At 49.0% G+C, this 27,234-nt stretch overlaps 1 pseudogene across 1 annotated transcript; it reads left to right on the top strand.

Moving 5' to 3' along the window:
- Positions 1-461: 461 nt before the first annotated feature.
- On the top strand, positions 462-21,663 carry LOC308567237 (annexin A8-like protein 1; annotated as a pseudogene). Its single transcript has 10 exons — positions 462-482; positions 7,768-7,880; positions 8,337-8,427; positions 9,220-9,295; positions 9,793-9,852; positions 10,257-10,468; positions 10,664-10,771; positions 12,367-12,434; positions 13,561-13,683; positions 21,523-21,663. The product of its transcript is annotated as an annexin A8-like protein 1 (transcript).
- Positions 21,664-27,234: the final 5,571 nt, after the last annotated feature.

Below are 27,234 nucleotides of genomic sequence, written 5' to 3'. Positions count from 1 at the left end.
GAGCTCCCAATTGCATTGTTAATTGTGTAAAAACTGCAATAAATGAAAGGAGTAACGGTATTATTCCTTTTTTATATAGATCAGGTCTAGCAAAGACCATATGAAACTACAGGCATGTTTACTGAATGGAGCTTTCACAGTTATGAAACTCAGAATTTCCAGTCTGTGTAACAGCCACAGGCCCAATGTTTGTTGGTGAGCAGTGTATTCCATAGGGCAGGCTCAGGCAGTACCTGGGTGGGGCCTGGGAGCCACAGGACCCAGAGCCAGAGTGGGCAGAGCCCAGAGGGGAGGGGCCGGGCAGGAGTGGCCCTGGGGGTGGGGGATCTGGGGCCTGCTTGTACCCCATACCCTACTCAGTTAAGTGTGGCCAGGCCCAGGCATTTGGAGTCTCAGAGTGGAGGGAGTGCTGACCAGGGTATCTTCATCTCCCTGGGACTAGAGGCTGTGAGGTAACTAGGATGGCCTGGTGGAAAGCCTGGGTAAGTGCAGAGCAAGCAGAATCAGTTCCTGCACGATGCGGGGAGGGAGGGGAGAGTGTTTAGCTCAACCAACACTCACTGCTGCCTCCCAGGCCAAGCACTGGGCTGTCCACTGGCAGGAAGACAAGAAGAAACTGCCTCCCCCTAGACGCACTCATACCAGGGACAAACACAGGTGAGACAGGCAGATAATGGAACTTTGAAATGCACCAGGAGATGCTGAGGTGCTGGGGGAACTCAGAGGAAGAACCCCGTGGGGAGAAGTCAAAACTAAGGGGTATCATGGTTGAGCCATATGTCCATGTGTGTCGGGAGGGAAATCAAACAGATGGCTCCTTGCAAAGGGAACAGTATGTGCAAGGCCCAGAAGGGTGGGAAACTTGGTTTTGGAGAGAAACAGCTCAACCTGGCTTGAGTGCCCTAGTGGGAGTGCAGAGGATAATGGCGGGATGTACCTGGAGAAGCAGGCAGGGCTGGGTCGTAAAGTCTTCATCTGGCAAGCTAAGGAGCTCGGATTTTACCTTAAAAGCAATGGGGAGCACTGACAAGCCTTCGACTGGAGAGAGACCTGATTGAACAGGTTGACTTTGGAGGGCTCATCAGTGCCCACTCCTCAGGGTCAAGGAAGGTGGGCTGGCCTCCAGGGAGCAGTGGTGTTTATTTGTCAAGAGGGAGGAAGGAGGAGGGGGAGTAGGAGGACCTGGCCCACGGGGTCTTGCGTGGCTGAAATCCATGCTTTATAAGAGTGACCGAGAGCAAAGGTAGGAAGCACAGCACAGCCTCTCCCCGAGTCACCCATGTCCCAGCTGAATTACAGATTCCCAGGAATGTTTCGTCTGGGTTTGAGTCCAAGTCCATCTTGTGCTAAGGAGTTGAAAACGCAAAAGGGAGGTGAAGACAACAGCGGGTGACGTCCCTGGGCAGTCGTGGTGCTGCAAGCTCAGCATACCTTTTTTTCATTTTGTCCTGGGGCAGCCTGGGATGTCAGAGCTGCTCTTTCCATTGTACAGATGAGAAAACTGAGACTCAGAGACACTAACTTGCTCAGTCCCACAGCTGGCAGGTGGGGAGCTAGTTCAGACTCAAGCTCAAGTCTCTATCCCCATTCCCAGGCTCGCTGTGAGCCTTACTGGGTAACCCAGGCTTATCCTGCTTCTGGAAATCTCTTTTGTCCCAAATGTCACAACCCTATGGCTCTGGGTTCAGATATACTGGGCCTGGACAGGTGGGGCAGAGAAGACAACAAGGTCAAGGTGGGACAGCTGTCTGGCCCCAAGCAAAGCAGCCAGGACGGGTCAAGGGGCCAGTTTTGTCTTGGGTGGTGGGAACAAGACTTTGAGGAGGCAGATATGTCTGAGAGAGCCCAGTACAGCTGCTGGCCAAGGTGGCCTGACTCTGGGCCTTGCTCCTAGTGGGGCAGGGTTGAAGGTTTGTCCTTAGGGCCCCAGCCAGCCAGCCAGGCAGCCTCCTTGTAAGGACCTGGCCAACCTGGCAGGATAATTTACTGAGCAACTACTGTGTGCCAGACATTGCTTTAAAGCACTTCACATTCAGTATCTCACTGGAGCCTCATGCCACTCTACGGTGTAGATGTCAGTTACCTTATCCACAGAGGAGTAAACTGAGGCACCAGGAGGCTAAGCACCTGCTTAGCCTTACTAGTAAGTGAGGTTGCCACACTAGTAAGGGTTGGAATCTGGGTTAGAATCTGAGCAGCCTCACTTCAGAGCCCAAACTCTATGGGCCTTGGCTGCCCACAAGCCATTTGGGAGAGCTGGTTTGCAGCAGCAAGACCCCACTGGTGACTGGCTAAGCTGCCAGTGAGGACCAACTGTCCTCTGGGCACCAAGCTAGACCAGAACCAGAGGGAGATGAAGGTCAGCTTCAGGGGGGGTTGTATCCGATCAGCTTCGAGGGGGGTGTATCTGGGCCTCTCTTATAGAGACAAAGTTCTGTCTCCCAGGTCTCTGGGGCAGCCCCATGATGAGAGAAGGCAAAGGTGTGGCAGCTCCCTTGTGATCACCAAAAAATGTGTTATAGCTGTAGAGTCACAAGTTGGGCTCAGTCACATTTTCAGAGAAAATGTTCCTGTCTGGACCTGCCTACTCAAGGCAGGACCCAGCAGGAGCCTAGGCAGACCCTTCTTCCAACAGTGGAGGCACTCAAGTAGAAAGATCTGGAGCTCTACTGCTCCATTCTGATATCCAAAGGTCTGATTCCCAGAAGACTTTCTTCTTCTAAAACCATGAAGTGGGAAGTGAGGCTGATGTTTCTCAAAGCAGTGAAATCAGAACCCCCTAGAAAGCTGTTTACGTACACTGTCTCAGACCTTCTGAACTGGCTACTGGGCACGAGGCCTGGTCAGTCACTGCTGCACAGCCAGCCCCCTGAGTCCCAGCTTGGGGGAAGAAGAAAGCCCCTCCTGGGTGGCCCCCAGAGCTCATCACTGAGAACTGAGATGCCCTCCAAGCTCCCAGATGACCTGCATTCCTGTGGGGGAGGCTTCCTTCAGTGAAGAGTCTCAGGAAAATTCCTTGTCTAGAAAAAGTTGAGTCATCAGTAGAGTGGGGGAGGTAAACAGAGCTCAGCCGCTGAGTCAGGCTGTGGGTTATGTCCCTGGCACCACCACTAACTGGCAGTGTAACTTTGACAAGCTCTCTGAGCCCAGCTCCCTTGCCTATAAAGTGGGGCATTCATATTTACCTAGTGCAACTGTCAAGAGAAGTCAAGAAGAGCACAGCATCTACAGCAACTAAAGCATCTAACCCACAGAGCCTGGCACATGGGAGGTGCTCAAATCACTAACGGTAGTAACAGCAGCTAATGATTCCACAAACAAGGGACACACAGTTGGGCAACATCTGGGACTGCATAAGCTCTTTAGATGAAATTTCCAAAAGAAGTCATTTCTAACAATTTCTGGGGTAAAATATGAAGCTAAGAAATGAGATAAGAAAATCTGTCACCAGACATTTGAAATTCAAAAAAAGACATGGAAAGGCTTCTTATCTCTTACTCAAAAGAAATATGCTTATAGGTAGACTATGGATGGGAATCTGTACTATATTTTCAGGATGTAACCCAGGGCTTGGACGGAAGAGTGGATGACTAGATAGACATTAAGGAAGGAAGGGTGTATGGATGCATGGATGGATGAATGGATGGATGGGTGGATGGATGGGAGGGAGGGAGGGAGGGAGGGAGGGAGGGAGGGAGGGAGGGAGGGAGGGAGGGAGGGAAGGAAGGAAGGTTAGATGTCTGGGTGGAGAGTGGATTAATAGCTGAATGAAGGAGTGGGTTGGTGAGTAGGTGGGAGAGTAGATGAGTGGGTTAGGAGCATATAGAAGGGATAAGTGAAAGGTGAATAGGAGACTGGCACAATGGGACTAAGCTCCCTTCCATTTGAAGGATCTCTGGGTCTCCTTCAAATTCAATGCCCATCTCCAATCTCCCTCCATTCTTCTACCACCCCTCTCCCAAAAACACATCTTAAGAGGATCATTCATTTGCATCTAAGAAATTCTGTAGGACAAAAGTCTAAGGAGCCCTCAGGCAAGCCCTGGAAGTCAAGGTTTGGAAGTCAAGGCCACAGGTGCTTTTGTTATCTGGTTTATTTTACAGTTTCCAAAGCTAGCCCTCTGCCCCCCATGAGCCTGTAGACTTGCAAAGGCCCTGAGCTGTCAGGATGCTCAGCTGGGTGCCCTGGCTCTGTACCGGAAGAGGGCAGCTTGAGCTCAGACCACACCTGGCCTCCCAGCCGCACCTGCATTCTCACGGCAGCGGGTTGAGCTCTACGAAGCCTGTCCTCACTAGCTCATTGTCTTTGCGCCTTTGGGTGGGGCTGTCCCTTTGGGTGGGACTCTGACCCAGAGTCCACACCTCAGGGCAGGGGCAGAGACAGAAGAAGTCTGGTGGCTTCTCCCTGCAAGCTGTGGCTCTGGCTGGTGCCAGCCTTTTAGCCCAGGGGGCCATCTGAGAAGTAGAGATGGTAGTTCCATGGAGCCCAGAGGCTCAGCCACTGGCCTGCAAGGGCCAAGCTAATGCTCACCTGCGGGCAGGCTGCACGCCGGGCCAGGAGCCTGGGCTGCCCTCCCTGCCTTCCCACTTTGAGCAGGTCTGGGTTCTCCTGCAGACTAAGCAGGAGGCTGTCTCAGTGAAGGGCAGCCCATGTTTCAACCCAGACCCTGAGGCAGATGGACATTTTGCCATGAAGGGGATTGGTGAGTGGATGTCTGAGGCCTTGTCCCAGTAATGCTGTGACTCTCTGGGGCTCTGCTCCAGGCTTCTCTGCTCACAGCCCTGAAGAGGAGATGCCAGGAACAGCCTTGGAGTTGGGGTCTCCCCAAAACCCTGAGACCAACTCCCAGCACCCAGAGAATCATAGACCTCAGCTTTCCCAGCACTGGTCTATACACACACCCCAAGACTGAAGAGGTGGGATGGTGGTGGTGCCTCCCTGAGTAATGGGGGTGCAGAGTGGAGGCCATCTGCTGTGTGTGCCTGCTATCCTTGTGCAGGTGACTTCAACCTTCTCCATCTGAGTTTCCTCACTCTAAATGTTCCCAAGAACTCTGGACCCTATATGTCACTGTGATTTTGGGTGAGATGATGTTAGGAGTTTCATGGAGCTGAACTGAGCCCAGAAGGCAGGAGCCCACCGGTTTTAAAGCTTTTCCCAGTTCCACTTCCCCTGGCCAAAGTGTTTACATTCTTGTAAACATGAAAGGGTTGCCCTAAAACGAGCTGGATTTCTACAACATGACCCAGAAGGCCCTCATGCTATAAACCTAGGTAGAATTTACTCCCAAGATGGCTTTGGCTGTGAATTGGGACATCAATAAGAGCTACCATTCTTACGTGAACCTAGACAGCATGTTCATGTCCTCAACTTCCTGAAACATTTTTATTATCTCTACATCCCAAAGGAGAAATTGGAGGCGTGGGGAGGTGATACAGCTTGCCACTGGGCTGTTGGACCAGGACTCAGATCCAAACTGATGGACCCTCAGTCCTGACCTTCCCCCATTGCCACCAACAAAGTGAGGTCAGGGCAGGAGGGCTCTCTAATAAAGCTCAAGGACCCCAGCAATGCCCACAGCATACCAGATGACTAGAGGGTCCTCAAATTCTATCTCTGTGTGGATGGGGCTAGGCCAGTACCCAGTGGTGGGGGTGGAGGTGGGGAAAGGACAGATGGAGCTTTTGTTTAGAGGTATTGTCTACATTTTGAGAATCACCAGGTTTTGAAGTTACCCAGGTGGTGTGTCCCAGTGCTTGGCCACCACGCGGCTGCCCTCTCTTCTCCCCAGCCCTCATCAGGCTCCCTGGGGGCAGTGGCTATGCTCACACTGCACCCCTGCAGGGACCAATAAGCAGGCCACCATCGATGTGCTCAAGAGGAGAAACGATGTGCAGTGGCAGCAGATTGCTGAGTGCTTCAGAGCTCAGTTCGGCAAGGAGCTGGGGAGACTGGGGGTGGGGTGCAGTGTCCTGGGGGGCTGGGCACCTGCTGCTGCCAGAGACAACCTGGAAGGCAGCTCCATGCCGGACAAGGCTCTTCTCTGGAGGCCGCCCACTGCAAGCATGGGACATATGGGACATACTTGTCAACATAACCTGATTCTTTGAAAATATTAGATTTTTATTTACAGCCTTGCTTGAGGGCCATAGCCTGAGAACAGAACTTCAAGCAGCCTTGAAACAATGATCTAACTTCGGGAAAGTGGGGGGGCACTTACCTGGGCAGGGGAATAAGCGAAAAGTCCATCTGGTGTGTTAGAAGTTTCAATCAGGGTACATATGGTTCTATACCAAATGGAAGTAATATGTAGAAAAGATAAGGCTAAGTTGCTCTGCCCACTGGCCTCAGAAGTTTTAATTATGGTCTGGAAACAAATTTTTTGAGACTGTTTGAGGTGATTTTTATAAGAATGTAGAAAGAACAGACACTGTTATCTGTATTATTGACCTTTAGTTTTGAAACAGTGTAGTCATCTATGGAGATGATTAGCCCTGTGGCTCCTGCCTTAGTAAGAAACCTCAGGAAAGCTCAGTGTTCTCTCTTTGCTGCCAATTAAGGCAGAGGAGCTGAGGCACCCTTTCGTTTCTCATACTTATGCTGAAAAAGTGATGCGTTATTTACCTGAAATTCAAATTGAACTAACCTTCTTCTGCTGTATCCTGAAAACTTCTGGCTTGCCACACCCTGGCTTGCCACACCCTTCTACAGCCTGGCCCACCTCCCTTTCCCACCTTCTCACTCACTGAGCTCCTTCACACTTTCTCCACAGCCCCATCCTTGAGCTGCTTCCCTACCTCTGTGCTTTGCTGTCCTGTTTCTGAGCTTGGAATGCCCTTCTCGTTTGCACATATGGTATGGAGACAGAAGACACAGGTGGGGCTCCGCTCTGTCTGGGCATGAGCACTCGCCCTTGTGGAAGCTCCCTCTGCATGGGAAATGAAGCAGTGGGGAGCCTGGAGCCTGTACCCTTTTTCTTTCCTCCCACTCTCTCCACCATGCCCAGGATGGAGCCAGACATTGAGGCGCTAGGTAAACACAGGAATAAATGCTCACATAGCTATAGTTTCCGGAAACTTCCATCAGTGCACATCGTTAATTTGAAGAATTAACACAGGGAGATGAGTGATGAAGCCCAAGCATTCCATGGGAGAAACCAATGTGCATTTTTTAAAAATAATTTCTCTCTCTTAATCATCACATGCAACATTACAGGAAAACGATGTTCTCATAGGTTAAGTTGCCCAAGATCCCAGAGCCTTTAAGCAGCAAGGTTGGGACTTCACCCCAAGTCTGACAGAGCCCTTGGTCTGCTCTGCTAGGCAGAGATCAGCTCGGTGTGGCCTTGTGGCTTCTTGTAGAGACAAGTGCCTTAGAAGGGAACATATGTGAGATAGATTCCTTAATTCATTCATGCATCTTTTGAGTGCCTATGGCTAAGTGATGGGGATTTGATGGTGAGCAATGGCAAGCTTGTATTTTGAGCTTTTGACGTGCCTGGCACTGCACTGAGAGCTGAGTTGACCCACACACCTCTCTCCACCAATCCCCTAAGCAGAAAGCAAAAGTAACACTATCTCCATTCACAGGGAAGGGTAATGATGCCTAGAGAGGTTATGTTGCTGGCCCAAGAAACCCCAGCCAGAACCAGGACAGGCAGAGCCCATGATGGGAATCCAGCCGGAGCTGCTGGGCCTGACCACCACGTGCGGCCTGTGCGCAGGGGAGCACAGCGCAGAGCATCGTCCTCTGTGGCTCCTGCTTTAGGCCCTCACTGGGACCCTGAGTCAGAACTTAGTGGCAAATTTGAGAAGCTCATGGTGACCCTCGTGTACCCACCATACAGATATGAGGCCAAGGAGTGGCATGATGCCATGAAGGTAAGCAACGGTGGGGAGGCGGGGGCAGAAATGCTTGCAGGGACTAGGTGAGGGAGTGATGCCTAGGACTCTTTTCCAAAGAGAGCCTGGCACTGGGAGCTCTGAGCTCCCCTTGAGCCACCATTTAGAATGGTCATCTAGATCGTAGCTGACCCAGCAAGCTTTCAACATGCTGCTCAAACTGCCACCAAACACAGGACTGACGGGCCTCTGCTGTCACATGGCTGTAATGAAGCCAAAAATCAGTATTTCTCAGGACATCACTACACCTGGTGTGCAGGAATTAGGGCCCGGGCTCTGTAGTCTCACTCCTGGTTCCTTGACTGACCATTCCTTCCCACCACTCCACTGCATTTGCCAATGATGAAGGGAAACCAGGCATCTTGACAAAAGAGGCTGTGGACAGAGCAGGAGGCCCAGGCAGAGTACTCCTGAGTTCTGAGGATTTATTCGCAGGGCTTGGGAACCAAAGAGGGCATCATCATCAAAATCCTCACCTCATGGGCCAAGAACCAGCTGCGGGAGATGATGCAGGCACACAAAGAGGGTGAGGGGCCTGCAAAGAAGTAGGAGGCGCAGCCCGAGTTAAAGGCTCACTTGGGAATGGCCTCAAGTTTTGACCGCCTGGCAGGGGTCAAGGGACAAGCAGTGTATTGGGGCACATCGGAAACAGCCCTTTCTGGGCTTTTCCACATATGATTGCTGAGCAGCTACTTTGAGCCAAGTCCTGTGCCAAAACATGAAATCAGACAGGGCTCGGCTGGATAACTGAGCCCTCTAAGCCCACCAGTGCTGGGGATAGGGCACAAGCCCACTAAATGCTCTACGCCTTGAGGGCACCACAGTGCTGTGGGCCATGGGCTGTGTCAATGCTGGGGCTGGCTCCTCCTTACCAGGCACAGGCTAACCCAAGACTTCTTTGCATTGAGGCGTGTGGACCACAGACCAGCTATTGGAGAGTCTGCAGATGCAACGCGTGCTGAGGCCAGCCCATCCTCCATGAGGTCTGCCTGGTGAGCAGTCTTCCTAAAGGCTCTGGCCTTGCCAAGCCGCAAGATGAAACAGAGCTCAGTCAGAAGCCCAAGGCAGGGCTCTCTAGTTTGGCCATCTTTGCCCTTTGAGCTGTGTTGGCTGTCTAGGTCACGTCTTAGTTCTGAAGAACCACCAGGTAATGGAGCCTCTGCCACTCAGACAACCTTGGCAGTGTCCACTCCTCGAGTGAAGGGTTCATCCTTCCTGGAAGGCTTTAAGCAAGAGAAGTGAGAGGCAGGGCCTGGAGGAGGAATTGGCTGTGGGGAGGAAAGCAGGTCTGTGCCCCATGATCCTGTTTCCCCTGCAGACCACGGATCCAGCCTAGAGGGAGATATCCAAGCAGATAGCAGCTGCCTGGAGAGGACCGGGTGTGCCTCCTTCAGGTATCACAGCGCAGCTCCTGGGAGCCCCTTGCCTGGAGGATCTCAATAGATCCACCCTAGGGAGCAGCTCTTGAACAGCTATTGAGGTGGGATGGGGAAATTTGAAGCAGAGCATGGTATAGCTCCCTGGCCTGGGCACTGGGGATATCTCCATGTGGTTGGAGGGTCCTCACTGCAGAGCCTCCGCACTTCTCCTGATATAGTCCCATGAAGGCACCCAGAGGTGAGAAGAGAGTGCCCGTCACTGAGCAGCCTTCACACCAGGCCCGTGCAGCCACTCTGCTTACCTTAGCTCACTCAGCCCCACTCCCTGTGAGATGGTCCTTACACCTGCACTTCACACCTGAGGAAACTGAGGCTGGGAGATGATACCTGGCTTCCTGGAGGTCAGTGGCCAAAGAGCAGCAGAGCCCTGTCTGCCCGCCTACCCGGTGTCCCCTCAGCCCCAGTGCTCTGATCAGCCAGCTGTCTCACAGGGCCACCTCTTCTGTTCCTAGGGCAGCAGGGATGATATGAGAGGCTTTGTGGAACCAAGACTGGCCCTTCAAGATGCACAGGTGAGGCTACGCCCCAAGCAGCTTCCACCCTGCCATCTAGACTCCAGGGCCCTATGCTCGGCAGCCTCACCCTCTGCCCATGGGGTCTTCATTGATGCTAGGCTGGGACCTGGCTCAGCCTTCTGCAGGCCTTTACTCTCTGGCATCTGAAGAAGAAAGTGAAGGTGTAGGGGAGACTCAGAAACAGGAAGGAGAACGACTTGGGTGGGGTCTGATGAAGCTCTGTCCTGATAGAAACCGCCCACAGGCCAGGGCTTCTGAGGACCAGATGTGTTTGCAGCTCTTGTTAGGTTCGCCTGGCAGAGTGTCTAGATGTGCCCAGAGACAGAGCAAAGCCCCGGGTGGAGAGACTTCCTAGAGTAGTTTCTGGCCTGGTTATTGAGAGTAAAATTTAACCGTTCAAGGGGAGAGAGCTCCCCATGAAAAGCAGGATCAAGCACAGCATGATGACCTCTCGAGAAAATGGGCTGTGCCTCCGCTCCTCTCTCTCCTTCGTTGGCTTGTTGTGGGTGTCCAGATACCAGGCTCTGTATGCCACGGGTGAGAAGTTTCATGGGGCTGACAAGATGAAATTCATCACCATTCTGTACACACGCAGTGCCACACGCCTGATGAGGTACCGGGAGGCAGGGAGGAGTGTCAAGGCTCTCGTCTCATGCTGAGTATCCACTGTGTGGCATTGTTGGGTCCTGGAGCTGGGGAGAAAGCCAAGAAGCGCTGGTCCAAGTGGAGGTCAGAGGTTGTGCACTAAAGTGCACTCCTATCTGAGAGCCCAGGATTGTCACTCTGAGACCCGCGTGTCCTCTGAAAGAAGCCCTCTCTCCACAGTGTTTGAGGAATATGAAAAAATGACCAGCAAGAGCATGAGGACAGCATCAAGAGTGAGACGCACGGGTCACTAGAGGAGGCCATGTTTACAGTGGATGAGTCACACTTGGTCCGCAGGGCTCAGCAGCCAAACAGTGCTCAAGGAAACTATAGCAAGTGACTAGGTGCCAGCCCATCCTGTCACTCTGTACCTTTCAGCACAGGGCACTGGAACTGTTGTACCCCCAGTGTCTTCAGTGTACTGTGTCCTGCCAGCACTTATTGTCCTCAGTGCTGCCCACACAGCACGCCCTGCTATGCGAGTATGTGAGTGTGTGAGTGTGAGTGTGTGTGCATATGCACACATTTGCAGGGTGATGCCTGACCTAACACCTGTGCTCACCCTCAGCAGCCACACAGGGAACATTCTGGTTCTGACTGAAGCCCCGAAGAAAGTCACATCTCTGGACTTCAGCCAGGGGCCTCGTGTCTGCTTCAGTTTGAAGAAATCATGATGTGTAGTTGGAGTCCAGATGGAGTGGTTGATGATCTCACCTTCCCTAAAATACAAAAACAGGTCCTCTTAATGAGGACCTGCTCCAGAGCACATTTTGGGGTCCAGAGCTGAGATCACAGTAAGAGGAGTCATAGTAGAGTGAAAAACTGTGGCCTAGGGCAGAGGAACTTCTCCCTTACTCCCTCCCATGATAGAACCAAGGCAGAGTCCCAGGGCTGGGCACTCGGTCTACACCAGGCTATCCCCTTTCAGGGTCAAGCAGCCAGAGGGCCCGCCATATGTCCAAGTCCCTAGGGACAGACTGACACTCCATCTGACACTGACATCTGACTCTCCCAGCAAGCTTTGACTGCTGTGATAAAATCCAATTCATGTAGAGCATCTAAGAAAGCCCCTCCCCCTACTCCAATCTCAGCGTCCAAGTCACTCCTGGTTCCAGTTTAAACTGCCTCCCAAGTAAAAGTTCGGGAAAAACGAAGGCTGAGCTGCCTGCTAAGCTGGGCACTTCCTACTCCTTTCTCCTCTAGACTCACATAGTCCCCTCACAAGCAAAGATAGTGCAAGGCTGAGAGGTCCAATAGTGAAGTCACATGGTGCCATCAGGCTGGGTTCAAACTCCTGCCTTCTTCACACGAAACCCATGCTTCTTGCTGCCCTGGGCTAAAACGTTAGCTCCCCCACTCAGCATCTGGGGAAGCCAGTATGGGGCCCACTCTCTGTGCCAGAGGCCCCTGGGTGCCTTAGGGCTGGGCCCACTTGTCACATGGAAATTCAAAGGCAAGGACCTTGCTGATAGCTGACACATGAAGTGGACCTCTGAGGCCAGCGAACACTGTAACTGGGGCTCCTCTGTGGAGCTGAGTGGCTGGATTTTGGGCAGAGCCATCCTTGGAGTGTGAGCCCAGAGGCTGCCCTGGGCAGAGTTGTACTCCAATGGACCAGCCCTGCAGGCCTCAGTGCATTTCACACCTCACCCTCTTGCCTGCCTGCTCTGGGCCTTTGGACCTGTGCTCAGTGTCCCAGGCTTCCTTCTTGTCCCACCCCACTCGACACAAAGCTCTGATTTTGGAACTAGACAGAGTGCAAGTAAAAAGGCCGAGACTTATACATTGTTAACCCAAGGCAAGACGTAAATAAACCTGAACAATAGGCTGTCTACCCCCTACAGCTGTTCACAGAGCTTTCTGCTTGCAGTGAAATGCACCCAAAACCTGCACAGCTACTTCACAGAGCAGAACATCTTTACTACACCATGAAGGTAACTGTTCTGCCTTCCATCCTCCTCTCAGCCCTATGAGGCAGGGCTGCAACGCCAAGTTGCACAGACCACAACCATCTTTTAAGAGAAGATATTTGGGGCTTCTTTCATCTTCACCTCTTGTGATCAGACAGTCTGATTTTTCAGAGGGGAGCTAAGTCTGGGAAGGGAAACCCACCTCCTGAGGCTGCATTTGCATGGCTGCTTTCACAGGTGCTCACTGTGCTGGACTTAACAGCAGCCCTGTGAGACTGAGTTGTGGTGCCATCCAGGAGATGGTGAACCTGAGGTTTGTGGTAAAGGTCACACAGTTAGTAAGTGACAGAGCCTTGATTTTAGCCCAGGCCAGTCCAACTGTCCTTTTTATCCCACTATGTGGCCTCCTTGAGGGAGCAGGGTTTGTTGCCAGAGATCCAAGCCAAGACTTCCAGGAAGTGATGGCATCTTTGAATGGACAAATTCTAAGGAAGATTGGCACATGCAGCAACTCAGTTGTCTTGCATATGCCGAGGTGTCAACTGGATTTGCCTGTTGTCCAATAGGCTGCACTAGCCAAAGGTGTCCAAGCCACTAGTATCACAGGGAATTTCTGTTATCTGGAACCCGACTGGGAAATAGACAGTCAAATTAATTCCCCAAGATTAAAGTCAATGTCCACCTTCTCTAGTTCATAGTTTCTGATACCACCTGAAGTCAGAGCCCCAAGCTGTCTGGCCAGGAAATAAGAGAAGCCATGGGCTTCCCTTGTCCAGTGAGCAGGAAGGTGCTGCTTGGGAACTGGCAAGTTTGGCTGAATTTCATGATGTTGCTGCCCTAGAAAGAAGTCTTGTGTCTGGAGCAGTGATGTTTGGTGTCTAGAACCTGATGTGGAAAACCAAACAGTGCAATTTGAGGCATTTGGCCTCTAATAAGGGAAGAGGCATGAGCAATAAGGGAGAAGAGATTAAGAGAACGGAAACCATAAGCTACACAAGCATCCCTCTTAGTGCTCCTCCCTCAACCCCCGAAGCAGAGGCTCATTCCTGCAACTCCATCCCCTACGAAAACCCCCTGGATCCATTGTTCATCATCACAGAGATGGACTGGAAAGGTGAGAAGTGACCCTGGATTGCTTTGTCTTATCCAGGGAGTGGGGATGCAGGATGGGACCCTGATAAGAAACAGAGTTTCAAGGAGAGAGACTGACTTAAATCTTATCAAGTGTCAGTTCCAGAAGATGTACAACAAAGCCCTCAACAGCATGATCATGGTAGGCCATCGGTTCCCAATTCTCACACCAGTTTGAAACAGAGATATTACTAGAATACCTGGATGCTGTGACAAATGTCCTAAGTCACAAGTGACCATCCCTTCCTTCCCAGAAGGCATCTCACTCTTGTATTCATTGCCCTGTGGTATGTAGAGGGGTCAGCAGGGAGGGCAGTGTGACTAAAGCCTGGAGGAGAGCAGGGAAGGGCAGCAGAGACCCGATGAAAGAGGCCCTAGAACATCACACAAGAAAGTTGGCTTTGTGTTTGAGTTGTTGCCCCCTTTGAAAATGATACACCGGATCCTTGTAGAAGGAACCATATCTGAAGACTCAATGAGAGTACACAATTTAGGAATTGAGATGTATCATTCAAATCCACATTTTAGTAGCCCTGGCAGCAGAATTTTCAGGAGCTCAATCAGATGGGTTTCAGTGGGTTGCCTAATCAGATCCCAGTTAGTGAAAGTTCTGGAGCCAAGAAAAGGCAGGGTGATTATCACAGTGCTATAGCTTTGAGAGAAGTAGCTCATTTAGACATTAATGCAAATCGAGGCTTTGACGATTTTATTAACGTAAGTCAAATCGTGAACAATATATTCCTAAGTCTTCATTGGCTATTAAGTCAAGTCTCTGGTTATTCTACAAATGTCTGTTGTTAACTGCACTTTTCAAGGACATGACCTACAGTATGTTAAAAAGACACTTCTACCTCACTGTGTTTCAGAATGGGGCAGTAAGCAGGGCTGAGAGGATGGAATTATTCTTTGTTGTTTTAGGCCCTTCAACCAGTCTTGTCAAGAGACAAGAGAGCCAGGCACAAGCCAGCCACTGCTGCGCCACCCTCAGGACGGCTTCCCAACATTTAGTCCCAGCCAAGTGTCGCAAATGCTTGTAACCATACATGGTTTCTGTGGTGTTGGGGAGGTTTCTGTTCCTCTTCACCATTCCCATTAGATGGAGCCAGCAGCAGACAGCAGAAGAACAAATGCACTGTGGAGTGAAATAATCACTTTGACCCATCTCAAATGTTGGCCTCATGATGGAGATGGATGCAGCAGGCTAATTAGTGCATAATCAATACTACAGTGCCTCATCTAGACATACCTGAACACCCTCTTAGATTTTGCCTAAAGTTGTCAGCTAAGACAAATTAGTTGGAATTGTGAAAAGCTGGCCAAATTTTTCTTTTTACTTAGACCACTTTCTGTAGATGTCATCAAAACAAAAATGATTTCCAGCAGCATTAAAAACTTCTGCATAGAAATTCATAAAAAAATGTATAACGACTCATGTTTAACTTTACACCATACATTTGAAAAGATATACAAAATGAACAATTTTCTTTAAAATATATGTATATTACAAAAACTATTTTGCTAATAGTAAAAAAAAAAAAAAGAAATTTAAAATGTGGTTTAAAATCTGCAAGAAAAATTTAGGTCCAAATGATTTTAAAAGCAAATTTGACTAAACTGTTGAGGAACAGATAATTTCCATGAGACATAAACTACTTTAGAGCATAGAAAAATAGAACTAGCACCCAGCCCTACCACTTACTTAGCGAGTGGCCTTGGATAAACCCAGTACCCTCTCTTGGTCCCATTTTCCTCAACCACATCAAAAGGGTATTAGATGATATACCTTCTTCTGCCCTTGGCTCGATGTGCAGATCCTTGACTAGCCAGTCCTATCAGAACCTGCTGAAATAGCTAAGGGGGCAGGCACACCACAGAAATAAGATTCAGCCACTGAACCTGTGGGGTCTGTCCTATTGGGAGATGAAAGCTGCTCGACCCTTACGTGAGGTAGCTGCCATGCAGGCAAGCTCACCTTTCTCCTGCTACTGACTCCATACCACATCTCAGCCAAGTTCATATAATCACACCACAGACAAGAGAATGAGTCTCAGAGTGATAAAGGGACTTGCCTCAGCCATGGGGTCAGTGAGTGATGGAGCTATGGTCCAGGTTCTGGGTGGGCCCTAAGAAAGCCCAGGCTCTCTCCACCACACCTCAAGGTGTGACAGTGGGCACCCTGCTTTCAGCCTCGGTTCCCTGATGTGCAATAGTGGTGCTGAATAAAATGGGTCATTTTGGATAAATGAATGGTCAGGCACACCTGGGTCCTGAATGAAACATGGGGAAGAGACCTGGAACAGCTTAGAGGCTAAGGGGGCCACCCAAACACCTTCCTTACTCAAGAACAGAACTGTCTCTGTGGTTCAGTTTCCACATCAAGACCCCTGTAGTTAGTAATAGTATCAAAAGGAGATGCAATGGAATAGCCTGAAATGGAAAACAAGGAAAGATGGGTGGTGTACCATGGGGCCTGCAGCATGGGACCTACACGGGGATGAGCCAAGCCTTCCCCAAGGAGCACAAATCCTGGGAATAATAAGAGCAATTGCTCTTGATGAGGATGATTCCAAGTCAGGCCTATGTCACAAACACCCCCTTCTAACTCTCGTGTCCCTCCTGTCCTCAAGGAGACACCAGTGGTAACTACAATAATGCCCTGCTGAACCCGGTGGGCAATGACCCCTGAAGGCTCAGAAGGATGTGAGCAAAGGCCAAGAAGCCAGAGCCACTGGACCCTGCTTGCTCAGCCTTGGCCATGGAATTGGCGTGGGGGTGGCGGGGTGTGCACAGCAAGCCTTTTAATCTTCTATCTCCCACCTTCCAGTGCTTTCTAGGCAGTTTTTCTAATCAGGCCAGGGCTTCTCCTTCCATTGTCCTCCCAGGTGTGAGCACACTGCCAACCTTAGCATCCACCTGGCCCAACAAATAAGTCTGTATGAAGGGGTCTGCAGGGTTTGTGATCCTTTCTACTCCCTTACCCAGGAGCTTCCCACCTTCAATGGTCCCAGAGTCCCCTAAGCACAGATACACAGATACCTAACCCCTCCTCCATCTAGTAATCTAGATCCTCAGAGAAGGAACTAGGGAATATGTAATTTTAATAAGCATCTCAACCAATATGCTTCCCTCTCAGGCAACCAGTGGGAAGGCTGTGAGAGCTTATTTGTTTCAGAGCAGACATTTGTGGGCAGCTGAGAAAGGAACACATATCTGAGCCAACTGGGATGTCATTAACGTTCATTCCCCAGCCTCATCTAAAACTGCTAGGCTGCAGGTAGAAGAAAAAGTCTCTCATCATTCTAACTGAAAGCTGCAAATCACTGTTATGATCCAAGGACACCGTGTTCTAAGAGGCTCAGGCTGCTCCAGTCTTTGATCATATTAGCTGCTCTTTCCTTCTATGATACAAGCATGGAACATCCCTTATCCCAACCAAATGGCGACAAGAACTGGTTACTGGAAGACTCTGAGATGCCTGTGTTGTGTTTCAGAAAAATATTTGTACATTCCAATCTAAGTGTCTTTGGACTTTTAGCAGTGACCAAAGCAGGACCAATTTAATTGGTCAGTGGACATAAATGTGATTTTAAAAAGCTTTGGGGGGTGATCAACACTGAGCACACAAGTGGGCACACAGTACAATGAAGGAACTGTGCTCGCTGTCCCCCTGGGGACAGCTCTTGTAAATGAGTGTACTTTCTATTCACCTCTTGATTTATACCCTGAATCCTGACATCTCCGAGTTAGAGGGGCTTACAAGTTATGTGCTTCTAGTCCAACCTGTTGCTTGCCTCCCCTTCATGGCACCTGCCCAGGGGGATCGGACCCTCCTGTCTTTGCCTGCTTCCAGTGATGGAGCTCCCAGCCTCCTTGGACAGATCAGTCTTTTTCAAACATGTGTAATCAGTAGAGTTCTTCCTTTAAATGAGCCAAACTGGCCCATGGAGCCGACTGCTCTCGACTCTGCCATCTAGGGCCACATTTATATTTTCTCATTAACATTTCTGATATATGAAGACGGCTCACATATTTTGCCAAGACTTCTTCTGTCAAAGTTAAATGTCCCCAGGCCACTCAACTGTCCCTTCTGAAGCCCAGGGTGAGGCCACATCCTCTGAACATGCTCTAGTTTGCAAACTCCCTCTTAAAGTGCAACCCTGAGGAGCCAGAACATACCAGGGTCAAGGAGCAAGGTAGGCCAGGGATTAGTGATTCAGGAATAGAGGGTTTCAAGCTCACACAGACAGGAGGTAGAGTCTGGCTCTACTGTGCTAGCTCTGTGATTGAGACCTAATCTCTCTCTCTCTCTCCCTCTCTCTCTCTCTCCTTACCTTTAAGTGCAGAGATGGGATCCCAGTTACAATTGCTGCATTTCAAGCTATTCCAAAGCTAGTGGTGAGAAATCATCATTTTTTGATGCCCACGGGTTCTGTGGGTCAGGAACCCAGCCTGTGCTTGTAATGCTTCTGCTCCAAAAAGGCTGGGGCTCTGTTAGGAAGACCTGAAGTTTGAAGGGACCCTAAGGCAGGGTACTGGAATCATCTGGAACCTTCTTCAGCTCACATGCTTGGTACCTGGGTGAGATGGCTGGAAGGCTGGGGCTGTCCCCTAGTGCTCCTATAATTGGCCTCTCCAGCATGGGGTCTCAAGACAGTGGGACTCCTTACAGGGTACTAGGGGCTGCATCACTTGTGACTGAGCCTCAGAAGTCATGCAGATTACTTCTGCCATGCCCTATTTTTCCAGGGCATCACAAGCCAGCCCAGCTTCAGAGGAGGGAGACACTTGGCCCCATCTGTCAATGGGAGGAATGTTAAAGATTTTGGGGGCCATTTCCTTAAATCCCCAAGTAGTTTGAAATAATGAACAACTTATGCAGCTCAACTGTCCCAAGTGAATGGCTGCTCTCTGCTGGTCAGGAGCCCGGAGAGGCCCCTTGCAGTGCCAGGCAATAGTCATTGCCCCTGGTTTGGGGCTGTCTCGAGGGCCTCGGGCCGGGATCCTTGGTGGTGAGGGTTTTTTGTCGTTGTTGTTTTTCTAATCCTGCCTGGACTTTCTTTCAGTGCTGAGTCACTGGGCCACTTTCTGCTAACGCCCTTTAGAAAGAACTTAGAGGATTCTTTGGAGCTGCAGTCCCTTTGGGATGTTAGTTCTCCGGCACAGTATTCTCTTGAGACTCACCCCAAACAAGTCTGACGCAGCCAAACAGAATCCTTGAGAAAAGCTGCAGCCAAGGACATGGCCCAGGAAATGTCATGTCTGACTAGCTGCCCAGCATGGGAATCTGTCTTAGAGAGCCGTGTGGTTCATCCAGCACTCCAGATGGGGAGGAGGCAGCTTCCATCCCCACAGTGCAAGAGCAGAAGCTCTCCTCAAATTAGAGATGCTATCTCTCTCTGAAGGCACAGGTAGGGCAGCATGTGGAGTCAGGTGCCTGTGAAGTAGCTCCATTTAGCTGAGAACATTCTCCAGAGAAGGGGCCAGCCAGATATTATCAGGTGACTCCACAGCAGCTGGGGAAGGGTCCTCTGTACCACCAAGCCATTTTTTGCTCGAATAACTGTTGGGGGCAGAAATATTAATCATGCTCTGTTAACCCTGATTGTTAGCTATAGTTATAAGAAATATTAATCATGCTCTATTAACCAAGATTGTTCAGCTCTGATTAGAGAAAGCACATTCTAACCTGGCTGAGACCTGTACGCCCTGGGACATGGGAGTTATCCCTGGAATGCCATCTATCCTCCTTTTCTGAGAACAGCCCATCATCATGGAAAGATTAACAACCTTGTTGCCAAAACTATAGAGTCCTGGAGGCCCCTGCCCTTTGCAACCCCAGCCCACATTGCCTGTAACCTGTGACCATTATGCCTTGCCTACTTCCCCATGCCTATAATTCCTACTTTCCCATGCAGTCTTTGTCCTTCTACCCAATATAAGCAGCTGGTTTATGCAAGGACCAGGGGCATAGAGCAGATTTTTGTGGATGACCCACTGTTCTCCCATACTGCAGGCAATATTGGAATAAACGCCCATATACAATTCAACCTTGTCTCTGCTTAATTGGCTCAAGTAGTGACAGGCAATCTGAACACATTTGTTGTCCAGTTTCATAACCTTTTAGGCAGTTCCAATAAAAGACACATTCTTAAGGTACTTCGGCAATGGCTCTTTGGGATTTTTGGTTTTTCCCCCAGCATATTCTTAAAGATAATTTGGAGTGTGGTCGATTTGATTTCAGCAAAAGAGAAAAATGAGAGGCTAGGTATTCCCTGCTTGCAGCCTTGTCATTGCTCGACAATGACAGTGTTGCTTTGTTTTGTTCTGTAATTCTCTGCAGGAGTTATCCTCAGTTCCAGGTTGGCTCATTCTCCATAACTACACTTCTTTTCTTCCTTTGAGATTCCAGCTGGTGGGGAGGGCCCAGCCTGATCTAGCAAACTGAGTTCAAAGTCTGTTCCAGGTGGGATCGAGACATAGTTTTCATTCGGCACAGTGTTCTATGAATGACGCAGTGGCCTTGCACAAGTTCCTTTACTGCTTAAACTCTCCAGAGTGGATGCTCTTCTTAGGGACTGAGAAGTCTCTCTGTTAGAACCACTGCCCTGTGGCATCAGAAGACACTAATCTGTTCATGTGTCTCCTCAACAAAGTTAAAATCCCTCAAGAAGCTAAAAGCAAGAAGTTGGTTTTATGCATTTGTGAACATTCAGTACCTAGCATATAGCAAACATTTGATGGATATTTTTGAATAGACAACAACAAACAAGAGTACAGACTTTGGGGACAGAACGTCTGACAGGCTGGTGAGCCTGAGCCCATGCCTCATCTCTGATTCTGAGAAGACACTCTGGGTATCTTGGACTCCCCTGAGTAGGTAAGCCTATTAGGTCAACCCTAATGGAAACATCCCTGAAAAGGATCTAATGGTGAAGGCAGTTTCTCTGAACCCTTTTGGTACCTACTTGGCACCAGGCCCTGTTTCAGGTGCAATGCAAGTCCAGCAGAATCAGTCCCTGTTTGAGCCCCGTTAGAAGAACTCACCACCATGGACGACCAGTCCAGTGGAGCATGCGAGCAACAGCCAGTACCAGGCAGATGCCCAGTGTTAATTTCATGCTGCCAGGGGGTAGGGCTAGTGTGTTGGTCATGGCCTCTTTAAAGTTTATTCTTGAGCAAGGGAAAGGTTGCCTTGCTGAGGGTTGAATATTTGGGGGGGGGGGGGAACAGAATTATCTTGACAAGGAGTAAAAAGGGGAATATATTTGTGGTTAACACATTACATAGTCTGTTACCACAACCAAGCATGCTACCTGCAACCAGGTTGGAGGTGGCCAGTTAAGCTTTCATAAGGAAGGTGATGCTTGAGCAGTCTCAAAGGATGGCTCAGCACTTATCAAGTAGACAGGAGAGGGCAAGACATTCCAGGAAGAAATAATGCCAATAACAGCAAAGAGTCTGGTCTCTGCTAGAGTACAAGAGTGGTATGTTCATGCCACCAGAGGTGGGAGAGTCAAAGGATAAATATGTTTCCCGGGGCCAAGTCAGGGACCGTTTGAGTTGTCAGGCAGAGAAGCTCAAACTGTTTCCAGGGACAAGGGGAGCCTGTAAGGGATCAGGCAGGGAAGCATCCAGGATGGATCTGACAGCATTTCAGAAGATGAGTGGGCCCGTGTGAGTCAGAGGCAGGAAGCTCAGAACTGAAGCAGTTGCAACTACTGACAGCAATGCCCCCAACCACCCAGGCTAGTACTTCATGGTTCTGGGGCTAGTTCCTTAGGAAGAGGCTGGCCTTGGCCATCTTCTGTCCTGGTCCTCAGAAGTCTTTCTACATAGTTGTGATGTAGCCCAGGCCACTGCATTTCTGTCCCTGTAATGAGGAGTAGATGCCACTTTCCACAGCTCTCATAAATAGCTGAAAGTGTCCTGCAAGCTTTGGGCCTTAGTGTGAGATTCAGGGGCCTTCCATGACCCCATGTAGGTATCCAAGTTCCCTCAAGGTATTGGGCCAAAATGGGCCCTGGTTGATGCTCCAGTGGCCTATGACTACTTTTGTTCCCCTGCCAACCCGTTCCTGGCTCTGAGCTCTGATAGAATTCTGTGCTACCAGCTTGGAGATTAGGGCTTGCACCATCTCTGTTTTATGGTCTTGACCTGAACTCCCATCCTTGTTTCCCAAGCCCCAACCCCCCGGGATGCCTGATATTCAGCCTTGACTACACATACTCACCTCTCTCTGTCTGATCCACAGGGCCACAGCTTTGCATCCAGGTCTTCTCCAGAACTCAGTATTTCTCCTATTCCCAGAATGCCTTGCTGCTAAATAATGAAGTTGGCCATGGGTGAACCATGACCTCTCCATTACTCTTGTGTCTGCTGTCTGTAGGCCCTCAAAGATAGGAAACTTTCCCCAGCCCCTACCTCTGTCCCATCCTGTCATAAATTGATCTTAATTGAAACAGGAATCACTCATCTAAACTCTGCCCCTGGCCTGATGGGACAGGGGACATCATCCTCCTCCCACAGACACCAGATTCTGCCATGTTCCCCACATCTCTGTATGCCAAGCTTTCTAAAGCCCATTGTCCAAGCTCCTTCATTTCGGTCTTTCCTTTCCTTCCTAGGCTGTCTTTGTTCCCTTGAGAGCTCCATTCCCATGTCTGTGTTCTGAGGTAACAAACAGCTGGGAGGACCTTTCCACATCTTGGGTGACCTCACTGCTCTGTCCTACTCCCTGCCTCTCCACACGGCCATACAAGACTTATAAAGCCTCTCCAGCCTTTGGAGAGCCAATCCACCCTTCCACAGGCAATCAGGGCCCAGTGGCACCCTCCTACTGCAGGCAGTGCCAAACTGGCCAAGAACTTGCTCTCACAGTGCCCTCTGGTGGCCATCCCTGACTGACAGAAAGGCTAAATGTCAGCTCAGGGACTGATACCCACTGCCCAGGCAGAGAAGGCCAAAGGCTGTGGAGAGGTCAGCCCGGCCCCGACAACTGTGCTATCTTGTACACCAGCTTTCTGTAGTACCCTGTGTCACCACTAAACAGTACATTTCTCCAGTTAGGTTTCAGAAATAGTCACCTTTACTGACCCACAGTAGATCATTGCAGCACTTCCTTGGCCCACTTTGTTTCCTGAGAAGTGACTTGCCCATGACCACCTGGCTTGACACAACCAATATACACCTTGGGCTTCAAGGCCAGTTCTGTTCCCACTGACTCCTACTTGTTTTTCTTTGATTAGTTACTTTTTAAATATTAAATGTAACATATGCATCTGGTAAGAAAAGCATCAGGAAGAGGAGATCCAAGATGGTAGCAGACTGAGTGGAAGCTACACTGACACTCTCCTGGGGCCAATCTGGATTTACAACTAAAACATAGAAAAACCATCCTGAAAACCAACTGAAGACTAGCTGAAGAGTACCCTCATAACCAAGGAGGAAAAGTGGAGACCACATAGAGACTGGTAGGAAGTGAGGAGGCACCAGAGGGCTGATTGGACTTCCACAAGCAGCAGCTGAAGGTCCAGAGGGATATCTCAGCTGTGGGGGTTTCCCACTGAGGACTCAGGAGCCTAAACCCCAGGCTGGGCTTCCCAGCCAAGGGCACCAGAACTTAGAAAGGTGCCCACATAACATCTGGCTGTGAAAAGCAGCAGGGTTTCTGACCGCCAGGGAAAGATGGCTGGAACTGCAGGAACCCTCTTAAAAAGCCAATGCACAAAGTTTCATGTCAGCCACTTACCTTGGGCTCTGATGGAGAGGGAGTGGAGTAGACTGGAGCTGTGTGGGGAGTCTGGAATTGTGGGCTCTGGAGAGTGAGATCAGGGCTCACCCATCTGAATTCTTGGGTCGAGTCATTCCCCCAAACTGTGGGGGACAACTTTCTCTGGTGACCAATTTTCGACTTTTGCCTGAGGGGGGAAGCAATTGCCCCACCCTGCTGGAAAGCCTCTTGCCCTTCCCAGAGGAGTTTCTACAGCCTGAGACCCATTAAGAGAATCAGATTAATCAGTCTGCGGGCAGAGGCAGACCTCAGGGTGCTTTGAGTCTTTGCCTGATCTGCTTTGGGTCCTGGGCCTTAGAAATGCAGATTTTGGTGTGCATCTTGGTCCTGTCCAAGTGCACCCAGCCCTAGCAGAGGAGACTTCAAGCCTAAGGTTATTGATAGCTCCAAACAAGGTACACAAACTCTGTCTTACATTGGCCTACACCAGAGACCCTCCAAAAAGACTGAGAGTCCTAGCAGATCTACCTAATACTTAGAAACAAACCCAAAAAAGTAGCCAAGGTGGGGAGACAAAAAACAAGCCCCAAATGAAAGAACAAGAGAAGTCTCCAGAAAAATGGAGATAAGCAATCTCTCAGATATAGAGTTCAGAATACTGATTGTTAAGATGCTTAACAGCATGAAAAAAAGATATGGAAACTATGAAAAATGACCAGTCAGAAATGAAGAATGACATGGCAGAAATAAAGAATACACTGGAATGAATAAACAGCATATTAGAGGAAGCTGAGGATCAGATCAGCAAATTAGAAGACAGAGGAGAAAAAATCACTCAATCAGAGATCCAAAAAGAAAAAACAACTGAAAAACAGGAAGACAGTCTAAGAGAGCTGTGGGACAGCATGAAACGTAACAACATTTGCATCATAGGAGTGCCAGAGGAGGTCAAAAGTAAGCAGGGATTAGAGAACCTATTTGAAAAAAATAATGGCAGAAAACTTCCCTAATCTGGTCAAGGAAAAAGTCACACAAGGTCAGGAGGCATATGCCCAGACACATCATAATTAAAATGCCAATAATTCAAGACAAAGAGAAAATATTAAAGGAAACTAGAGAAAAGCAATCTGTTACCTACAAAGGAGCTCCCATAAGGCTGTCAGATGACTTCTCATCAGAAACTTTACAGGCCAGAAGGGAATGGCATGAAGTATTCAAGGTAATGCAAAACAAGGATCTGAAACCAAGACTGCTCTATCGAACAAGGCTATTATTCAAAATAGATGGTGAAAGAGCTTCCCAGACAGAAAAAAAAAAAAAAAAAAGGCTGAAGGAGTTTATCACCACCAAACCAGCATTGCAGGAAATGTTAAAGGGACTGCTATAATTAAAAGTAGAAATAAAGAGAATGTGAAACATAGGCATAAAGAAATAAAATGGCAGTAGATAAGTATCTTTCAATAATAACCTTAAATGTACATGGATTAAATGTCTCAATAAAAAGACATAGGGTGGCTGAATGGATAAGAAAACATAACCCAAATATATGCTGTCTACAAGAGACCCACCTCAGAACAAAAGACTCACACAAGATGAGGGTGAAGGGATGGAAAAAATTTTTCCATGCAAATGAAAATGAAAAAAAAAAATCTGGGGTAGCAATACTCATATGGGACAAAATAGACTTCAAAATGAAGAACATAACAAGAGACAAAAAAGGTCACTACATAATACTAAAGGGATCAGTCCAACAAGAGGATATAACCCTGATAAACCTATATGCACCCAATATAGGAGCACCTAAATTTATAAAAGAAAAGTATCAGGAAGAGATCACAGACATAAACTTAAGAGTTTCTAGAATAAAACAGAGTATCTTCACCAACTTAGGGGAGAAAATATTTCTTAGAGCAGACACAGAAAGCAGTAACTACAATAAAAAAAAATTTGATAAATTGGACCTCATCAAAATTTTAAACTTCACAAGTAAGAAAATTAGTAGACAATCAAGGACTAGGGAAAGTTTTTACAAAACATAGCAAATAAGGGACTTGATGCAGGAATATTTAAGAATGCCTACAAGTCTTGGTCAAAAAGTATAAGCTTCCGATAATAAGATTAATAAGTTCTAAGGATGTAATATATGGCATAGTGATGATAGCTAGTAAAACTATATTATATACTTGAAAATTGCTAAGAGTAGATCTTAAATGTTCTTACCACAAAAAGAAATAATTATGTGAAGAGAAGCAAGTGTTAGCTAATCTTATGGCAGTAATCATTTTGCAATATATAAATGTATCAAATCAACACCTTAAACTTACACAATGTCAATTATATCCCAATAAAGTTGGAGAAAAAGTCCCCAACTCAATAATAAAAAACCCAATTTGACAAAATGGGCAAAAGACATGAGCAAACACTTCACAAAGGAATATATACAGATGGTCAATACTCACATGAAATCTGCATGCATATTAAAAATCTTCAAATGGATTCCAGATGGCTGCAGTAGGTGGAAGCTGCACCCACCTGCTCTCCGACCCAAACTGGATTTATAGCTAAATTACAAAGCAATCAAGCTGAACAACCAACTGAAAGCTAGATGAACTGAAATATTATAGCCAAGGATCACAAAAGAAGCCACATAGAGACTGGTAAGAAGTGTGGAAACACAGAAAGGGATAGCTCCCCCACTCAGATACTATGGCAGCTGAGAAGCTGAAGGGATATCATGGCTGCAAAACTCCACCCTCCTTGGAGTGTGGGGTTTCAAGCCCACACAGAGATCCCCAACCCAAAGCAACAGAGAGGGGAAGAGGAACCCGCATAGCATCTGGTGGTGAAAATCAGTGGGAGACTCAGACTGCACCATCCCTGGGAAGAGTGCTCCTATTGCTACAGCACCAGCCTGAGAAGGTCACAGTCCATGACTCTGGCTGCTGGCAAGGCCACACTGCCATACACAGGTCCTGTGGAGGAGTCTGCTGGCTCCACCCAGCAGTGACTTTAGGGGCCCTCTTTTTTCTAGGGAGGTTTTTGGTGGAGACCCAGACAGTGACTAAACTGTGTGGCTTGTGCACACAGCCAGAGCACTTCCCCCCACCTGTTGAGTCACTCAGCCTGTCCTATCCTTCTGAGTTTGGGGGTGCAGGGGAACTGTGTAGAGCTAGGACTTTCAGCCCCATTTTGCTGGGTTTGGTGACACGGGAGCCGCATCAAGCTAGGACTTTTGGCCCCGGCCCACTGAGACCAGCCATGTGGAGATATTGGAGTGCCATGCAGGACTGGGACCTTCTGCCTGTCCTCCTTGGTTCGGTAGCTCGAAGAGGATCAGGGAGTTGTACAGAGCTGAAATTTTCAGGCTGTGTCTCCTGCGGGGGAAGCAGGGAGGGGAACCAGATTAGCAAGGGCTGGGCTGTGAGGCTACATTGTGAGGAGGCAAATCTAATCTCCCCTGTGAGTTCAGCCCATACTACCAGGGGAAGGGGAAGAAGTGCCCACCCTCCTTCTACAAGATTTTGGTCACCACCCCAATAGGAGACTATTTGAATCAGCCCTGACAGGTCCTGGATACCCCTGCTGGGTGCAATTCCATATAGGGCAAAGGGAGTAGCTCAGAGCACAGACATTCAAAGTGTGAGACCCTCAGAGGCTACTGTCTGGAACCAGGATGAAATGCTTAGCCCATTCCTGTGGGCTGGGCCAGTACCACCCCCAATGGGAGATTCTTTTGATCAATCCCCCCTGAACCCAGGGTAGCTGAGCTTGCTCCTGCAGAGGAGAGGACTGGCTGTACCCAACCTGAACTTGCAACGAGCCCCTCTAGGGGGAACTAAAGTTGGAGACTCTGGCAGAGAATGAGGCATTTGGCATTGAAGCAGGGGCCATTTTCCCCTCACTGAGTGCTGACTGTGTGTCCCCAATAAGGGGGTCCACTATGCCTATAATCCTGACCCAGGT

Source organism: Miniopterus schreibersii (genome assembly GCF_964146895.1).
Source record: "Miniopterus schreibersii genome assembly, chromosome: 14".
Classification (NCBI taxonomy): domain Eukaryota; kingdom Metazoa; phylum Chordata; class Mammalia; order Chiroptera; family Miniopteridae; genus Miniopterus; species Miniopterus schreibersii.
This window is presented reverse-complemented; position numbering and strand designations above follow the sequence as displayed.